Source organism: Eutrigla gurnardus (genome assembly GCF_963514095.1).
Source record: "Eutrigla gurnardus genome assembly, chromosome: 7".
In the NCBI taxonomy this organism is placed as follows: domain Eukaryota; kingdom Metazoa; phylum Chordata; class Actinopteri; order Perciformes; family Triglidae; genus Eutrigla; species Eutrigla gurnardus.
Genome location: NC_139921.1, coordinates 1,042,501 through 1,050,000, shown reverse-complemented (window position 1 = coordinate 1,050,000; position 7,500 = coordinate 1,042,501). Strand labels below are relative to the sequence as shown.

The 7,500-nt window shown below is 50.5% G+C and overlaps 2 protein-coding genes across 7 annotated transcripts in view; one reads left to right on the top strand and one right to left on the bottom strand.

Moving 5' to 3' along the window:
* psma6a (proteasome 20S subunit alpha 6a) overlaps window positions 1-7,500 on the bottom strand; it is a 49,287-nt gene that overhangs the window by 374 nt on the left and 41,413 nt on the right. The window lies entirely within an intron of this gene.
* The window catches only part of ralgapa1 (Ral GTPase activating protein catalytic subunit alpha 1), an 87,595-nt gene that overhangs the window by 67,501 nt on the left and 12,594 nt on the right, over window positions 1-7,500 (top strand). The gene's annotated exons all lie outside the window — the stretch shown is intronic.

Sequence of the window (7,500 nt, the reverse complement as noted above, 5' to 3'; positions counted from 1 at the left end):
GACATTGTAAACATAACTTAACAGAGCAGGAGATTCTTCTCGTTGGAGAACCAGAACCCCGTTTCAGTGTGGAGGTTGAAGCCTCTTTGCTTTGCCCTGATGGTCTGGGAGTCTTTGAGCTGGAGCGTGGTCTTCTTCTGGTGTTATATAAGGGCTGTGGCGTTGTGTGATGCTAGATTAGTGACGTTTGTGGCCCGGGTCCAGCAGCTCCAGCAGCATTAACCATTCCTGGCACCGGTCACAGGAAGAGCTACATCAGCGCTCCAACTTCCTCTCGCTCCTGTGCTCCTGGGACTGAATCCCCGCTGGCGTGGCTCTCCAGGGGCCGTGGCTCTTCATCCATCTCCCCGTCAGCGGTGCCTTGATGTTAGTCGGGGGGTTTCTGTACCTGTCCGTCGTCAGGGCAACCGAGGATGTGTCGGACATTCGGTTCTCCATTTGGGCTTTTGTTTTTTGTACAAAGGCTGAACTGAATTATTAAGAATATTCATAACGTTGTTTTCCAGGGTCTGTTAACCAATCAGTGATCCTGTTTGAATCACCTGACTGGCTGCCGTGTGTTGCCTCTTGTTTTGGTCTAGTGCCACCTACTGGGAGCGGGCGGGGTCAGCGTGAAGAGTTGACGTGTAACTCCTATTAGATGGTGTTTGAATGCCTGTCGGTGCAGGCTGAATGCCCCCCCCCTCGTGAGTATCTGTAAGACATAATCAGGATCAGGTGAGGGGTCTGTGTATTAGTCAGTCAGGACATGGATGTGTGCAGAGGGGGAGGGGCTTCTGGGTAATTCCCCCGCTGAGGAAATGAAAAGAGAAGGGGGGGGGGGGGTCACAGCTAATCTCTTCCACTTCTCCTGTGTGTGTGTGTGTGTGTGTGTGTGTGTGTGTGTGTGTGTGTGTGTGTGTGTGTGTGTGTGTGTGTGTGTGTGTGTAGCTCGTCAGTGAGAGCTGTGCAGACACATGAGTTGAAGCCATCAGTGGCTTGATCAGGCCTCGCTGCAGCGGACCCCCCTCCGGCTGGTAAATAGGATAATCTGCCGTGTGAGTGGGCTGGAACGCCTCAATGTAAGCATTTTCATGTGACAAGGTGTTTAAGATTCATGGTGGGATGTCACGGAGGACCGAGACCATGACAAACCGCAGCACCACAAACAACCTCATACAGCCCCAAACCCCTAAAAACACCCCAAACTGTCACGGCTGAACTAGGACGTGAACCCAATGCACGAATCCAAGACAAAGTTCAAATGAACAGTATTTTAATAACAAAGTAGCAAAGGAAAATCACTCACGGAGAGGAAAAAACGATAGAACAAAAAACCACTCTTTTGAGGAAAACAAGTGCGATATACAGGACAAAGAAAAGAATGTTAAGCTCGACTGGCAAGAAGCGTAACAGAATTCTAAACCTGACTTGGGCTGACGTGGCTGGTGGTTCTCCCACATGGAGACCAGACGACCTGGCCCAGCACAAAGGGGCAAACAGACTATACACACAAGGTAAGGGGAAACAGGTGGAAACCATCAGACCAGTGCAAAACACACAGGGGCAAGTAACCTGAAACAAGAGTTAGATTTCAAAATAAAACAGGAAGTCACGAGACAGACAAACTAAACATAACTTACACAAACCGCCTCACACAGCCCCAAACAGCCTTGTACAGCCCCCCCCCCCACACACACACACACACAAACATATATATATTCTGGTGTCGTCATGGCTTCCATGTTACATTCAGACAGATGTAAACACACTGGTTAATATCGAGGTCAGCAGGAATGATTGAGGTCATGTGCATACATATCGGAGGTCGATAATGTGAAAATGATTGCGGTCAATAAGTCAATAATGTGGAGCGGGGGCGGGTCCAGTCTCAGCTAACTGTGTTTCTGTTTGGCATCATATCCCTATTAAGGCTCGGTATGGCTGCGTATACGTGAGTATGTATGTGTGGAGGATGGATGTTAGCCCCGAGATGAGAGCAGGATCCATCTCCTTAATCACAGAATTATTACCCTGGCCTCTGTGTGTGTGTGGGGGGGGGGGGGGCATGTCAAAGGGTGAAATAGTGGGGTGACAAGGGGACAATTAATGTATCACGTCTGTTTTTCTGCTTGGTCTCTGTTTCTGCATTAGGTTAAAGAGCAGATGAATGGGGTTTAACGTAAGTGTGTGTGTGCGTGTGTGTGTGTGTGCGTGTGCGTGTGCGTGTGTGTGTGTGTGTGCGTGTGCGTGTGTGTGTGTGTGTGTGTGCGCGCCTCCTAACAATAAGTAGTGCATTAGACCAACCTATCTCTGTCCTCATCTTTGGTAAACGTGGACGCACACACACTCTTAATGAAATCACAAAGCCTCCATATCATTGCTATCGCAGAAAGATATAAACCCATTAGCTTTTTCCTTTGGGCATGAACACACACACACCAACACACACACACACACAGGTTTATCATTACACGCTGTAAAGCTTTTCCAATTGTATTATCCCTCTGATGTCCTCCTCTCTGTTGTCTGTTCCACTGCCTGGGGTTGTGTGTGTGTGTGTGTGTGTGTGTGTGTGTGTGTGTGTGTGTGTGTGTGTGTGTGTGTGTGTGTGTGTGTGGGTGTGGGTGTGTGTGTGTGTGTGTTGGTGTGTGATGCAGTGAGATACGCTACAAGCTTTTGAGAATGGACAGAAGTTGTGTTGCACTTTAAATAGAATTCTTACCTTTGGTCCTTGGGTCTCTCTTAGCTGGACCCTCCAGTGTTGGGTCCTTGGGTCTCTCTTAGCTGGACCCTCCAGTGTTGGGTCCTTGGGTCTCTCTTAGCTGGACCCTCCAGTGTTGGGTCCTTGGGTCTCTCTTAGCTGGACCCTCCAGTGTTGGGTCCTTGGGTCTCTCTTAGCTGGACCCTCCAGTGTTGGGTCTTTGGGTCTCTCTTAGCTGGACCCTCCAGTGTTGGGTCCTTGGGTCTCTCTTAGCTGGAACGTCCAGTGTTGGGTCCTTGGGTCTCTCTTAGCTGGACCCTCCAGTGTTGGGTCTTTGGGTCTCTCTTAGCTGGACCCTCCAGTGTTGGGTCCTTGGGTCTCTCTTAGCTGGACCCTCCAGTGTTGGGTCCTTGGGTCTCTCTTAGCTGGACCCTCCAGTGTTGGGTCCTTGGGTCTCTCTTAGCTGGACCCTCCAGTGTTGGGTCCTTGGGTCTCTCTTAGCTGGACCCTCCAGTGTTGGGTCTTTGGGTCTCTCTTAGCTGGACCCTCCAGTGTTTGGTCCTTGGGTCTCTCTTAGCTGGACCCTCCAGTGTTGGGTCCTTGGGTCTCTCTTAGTGTGATCCTTTAGAGGACTGACACGGTTCAAAGTTTAACACAGAACCACCTTTATTTTAAACTTATTTGTTGAACTTTGAATGAAAGCAACATTATTAAATATACTGTATATCTATGTGTGTGTGCATGAAATCAAAATCCTCATCTTTTGGAGGTCTGGATTCAGAATCATACCCAAAATCAAAGTGGAAAACCAGATCGCAGGCTGATCCAACTTTTGTGGATATTTCGTTATGATCCTCAGTAGTGCGTGTGGCCTCCACGTGCCTGTATGACCTCCCTACAACGTCTGGGCATGCTCCTGATGAGACGACGGACGGTCTCCTGAAAGATCTCCTCCCAGACCTGGACCAGAGCAGCAGTCAACTCCTGGACAGTCTGTGGTGCGACATGGCGTTGGTGGATGGAACGAGACATGATGTCCCAGATGTGCTCTATAGGATTCAGGTCTGGGGAACGGGCAGGCCAGTCCATCAATGCCTTCATCATACAGGAACTGCTGACACACTCCAGCCACATGAGGCCTAGCATCGTTATGCATTAGAAGGAACCTAGGGCCCAGTGCACCAGCATGGTCTCACAATGGGTCTGAGGATCTCATCCCAATACCTAATGGCAGTCAGGGTACCTCCAGCAAGCACATGGAGGGATGTGCAACCTTCCAAAGAAATACCTCCCCAGACCATCACTGACCCACCGCCAAACCGGTCATGCTGGAGGATGTTGTAGCAGCAGAACGTTCTCCGTGGCGTCATTAGAGTTTAGCTTCTCTGCCCGAGGCAAAATGTGTACAAGTTACACAAAGTAAAAAAAGGCGATAACATACGTGTCGGCTTTGTCCAGTCACATCCTAATCTAATCTAATTTATATTTTTGTATATTTTTGCAGCCGCACCCCCACTTCCCACGGATATGCACATACAACAGCCTCATGCATGAAAAATAATTGTCGGGTTGAAATCGGGCTCGGGCTCTTAATTACAGTTAATGTGTCGGGTCGGTCCGGGTTCGGACAGAACGCTCACGGGCTCGGGTAGGGTCGGGCTTGATGTTCTGGGCCCGAACTAAGCTCTACTTCTCATTAGGTCGGAACCCGAAATACTGCCGAACTGCAGAAGTCGTGTTCTTCTTTGAGACCAGATCATTATTTTTTTAATGACGGTATTGAAACTGATACCGTTGCTATTTTTAAGACCCGTGGTATACCGTATTACCGTATTACCGCCCAAGCCTAGCTCAGGGTGAACCTGCTCTCATCCGTGAAGAGCACAGGGCGCCAATGGCCAATCTGCCAATCTCTGTGATCTCTAGACCGTTTGAGTTGAACCTTGAACATCAGTGGCCTGCTGGAGGTCATTTTGTAGGGCTCTGGCAGTGCTCCTCCTGTTCCTCCTTGCACAAAGGAGCAGATATCGGTCCTGCTGTTGGGTTGTTGTCCTTCTTTGGCCCCCTCCACGTCTCCTGGGGTACTGGCCTGTCTCCTGGAATCTCCTCCATACTGTGCTGGGGGACACAGCAAACCTTCTTGCCACAGTGCCCATTGATGTGCCATCCTGGATGAGTTGCACTAACTGGACAACTTCTGTGGGTTGGAGAAACCGCCTCATGCTACCTCTAGTGGTGCAAACACTGCCAAAATTCAAAAAAGAAAAGAATCTGCCAGAAAGGCCGAGAACAGAGAAACGGTCCGTGGTCACCACCTGCAGAACCATTCCTTTATAGGGAGGTCTTGCTAACTGACACTCGTTTCCACCTGTGGTCTGTTCCATTTACACAACAGCAGGTGAAATGGATTCCCAATCAGTGCTGCTTCCTAATTGGACAGGCTGATATCTCAGAAATATGATTGACTTGCAGTTACATTATGTTGTTTTAGTGTTCCCTTTATTTTATGAGCAGTTTATATATACGCATATATATACATATATATATATATATATATATATATATATATACATGTATATATATATATATGTATATATATATATATATGTATATATATATATGTATATATATATATATATACATGTATATACATATATATATATATGTATATATATATGTATATCATGTGTATATACATCCCAGCGGTGGACCAGCTCCTCATGCCTTAACAAGCTCCCTCACCTCCCCTTCTCCTTCTCCTCCCCCCTCCCCTTCCCTCTCCTCCTCCCCTCCTCACCCTCCTCCCTCCCTCCTCCTCACCCCCCCCCCCCCCCCCCCCGCACTCCTCCACAATGAGCGGCGCTGTGGGGGAGACGGGTAGAGAAAGGGAGATGGAGAGAGCTGAGCAGCGTTCCCTCTTTTCAGCCGAACACAAGAAAATGAGTTTGTGATTCCATACAAAGGAGCCTTTTTATCCCCTCGCTCTTCCTCTTGTGTGCCTTTCTCTGCTTTCACCCTCCTCTCCCTCACCAGCCTCTTCCTCCCCTCATAATTCTCCCTCTTTCTTCCCTTTCTGTCTCAGAGTGATATTTCTGCTAATGACTTAATTTGAGGACGTCTGAAATTCAATTCCAGTAGATTTCTTAGCAGTGAGCTGGAAGGCAGAGGTGTGAACAAAGGTCTACCTTTCCATGGGAAGACTCATTAAATGTTAGCTCTTCACAGCGCTAATTAACACCCAGCAAACAATTACAGCAACTACGTTTAATCACGGCAAAGACAACGGGACCGGAAGATCCAGACCTGCTGCCGAACGTCTTTCAAGGTCAAGAGTTAACCTTCAGTTTTGACCTTGCCTGTACATCTTGTCTTTGTAAGATAGGACATGATCCGTCCTTTGTCCATGGTTCCTCCTCCTTAAAAGGGAGATTGTTGTTGGACTCAGGGTCGTTCCTGCTGATCTGAACCTTTGCATCAGAAGGCAGGGGTGACCAGTCCCTCCTCTGCAGATGAGAATACTTAGTGGAATAAACCTCGGAGAAAAAGCTGATCCTGGTTGTTGATCTTTATTGGGCAGATTCATTTTTCCACAACAGTCCACAACCATGGGGGTCCACGACCATGGGAGTCCACGGCCATGGGGGTCCATGACCGGAGGGGTCCACGACCATGGAGGTCCACGGCCATGGGGGTCCACGACCGGAGGGGTCCACGACCATGGGGGGGTCCACGACCATGGGGGTCCACGACCATGGGAGTCCACGGCCATGGGGGTCCATGACCGGAGGGGTCCACGACCATGGAGGTCCACGGCCATGGGGGTCCACGACCGGAGGGGTCCACGACCATGGGGGGGTCCACGACCATGGAGGTCCACGGCCATGGGGGTCCACGACCGGAGGGGTCCACGACCATGGGGGTCCACGACCATGGGGGTCCACGACCGGAGGGGTCCACGACCATGGGGGTCCACGACCATGGGGGTCCACGACCGGAGGGGTCCACGACCATGGGGGTCCACGACCATGGGGGTCCACGACCGGAGGGGTCCACGACCATGGAGGTCCACGGCCATGGGGGTCCACGACCATGGGGGTCCACGACCGGAGGGGTCCACGACCATGGAGGTCCACGACCATGGGGGTCGACGACCGGAGGGGTCCACGGCCATGGGGGTCCACGACCACGGGGGTCCATGACCGGAGGGGTCCATGACCGGAGGGGTCCACGGCCATGGGGGTCCACGACCATGGGGGTCCACGACCGGAGGGGTCCACGACCATGGAGGTCCACGACCATGTTCAAACTTTGTTGAACAATATTGAAAACAAGATAATTCGCTGAGATGCATGTTACCATGACTCGGCAGTTTGGTGTGTGTGTGTGTGTGTGTGTGTGTGTGTGTGTGTGTGTGTGTGTGTGTGTCGGTCGTTATCCTGTATCTGTTCATGGAAGGTTGCCATAGCAACATAAACAAACTATTCCTTATATTTCTGGTCATTAATCAACGTTCCAGAGACATCCAAACATACAGATTTACACCTGAGCTCACATGTGAGAGTAGAAACCCAGACCTCGGACCTCCCCCTCTCCTCCCCTCTCCTCCCCTCTCCTCCCCCAGCGGGGGGCTGGTGCTGTGACAGAGGACCAGAGGCAGAAGCCCCCGCTGGGAGGAAGAAAGGGGGAGACAACATCTAATGGAGGCAGACAGAGGGAGAGTGAAGGAGAGTCAGGTCGTTTATCTCAGCGGTGGAGCCGTGTTGACGTCCTCCTCTTCTCCTTCTCCTTCCACTCCTTTCTCCTTCCACTCCTTTCTT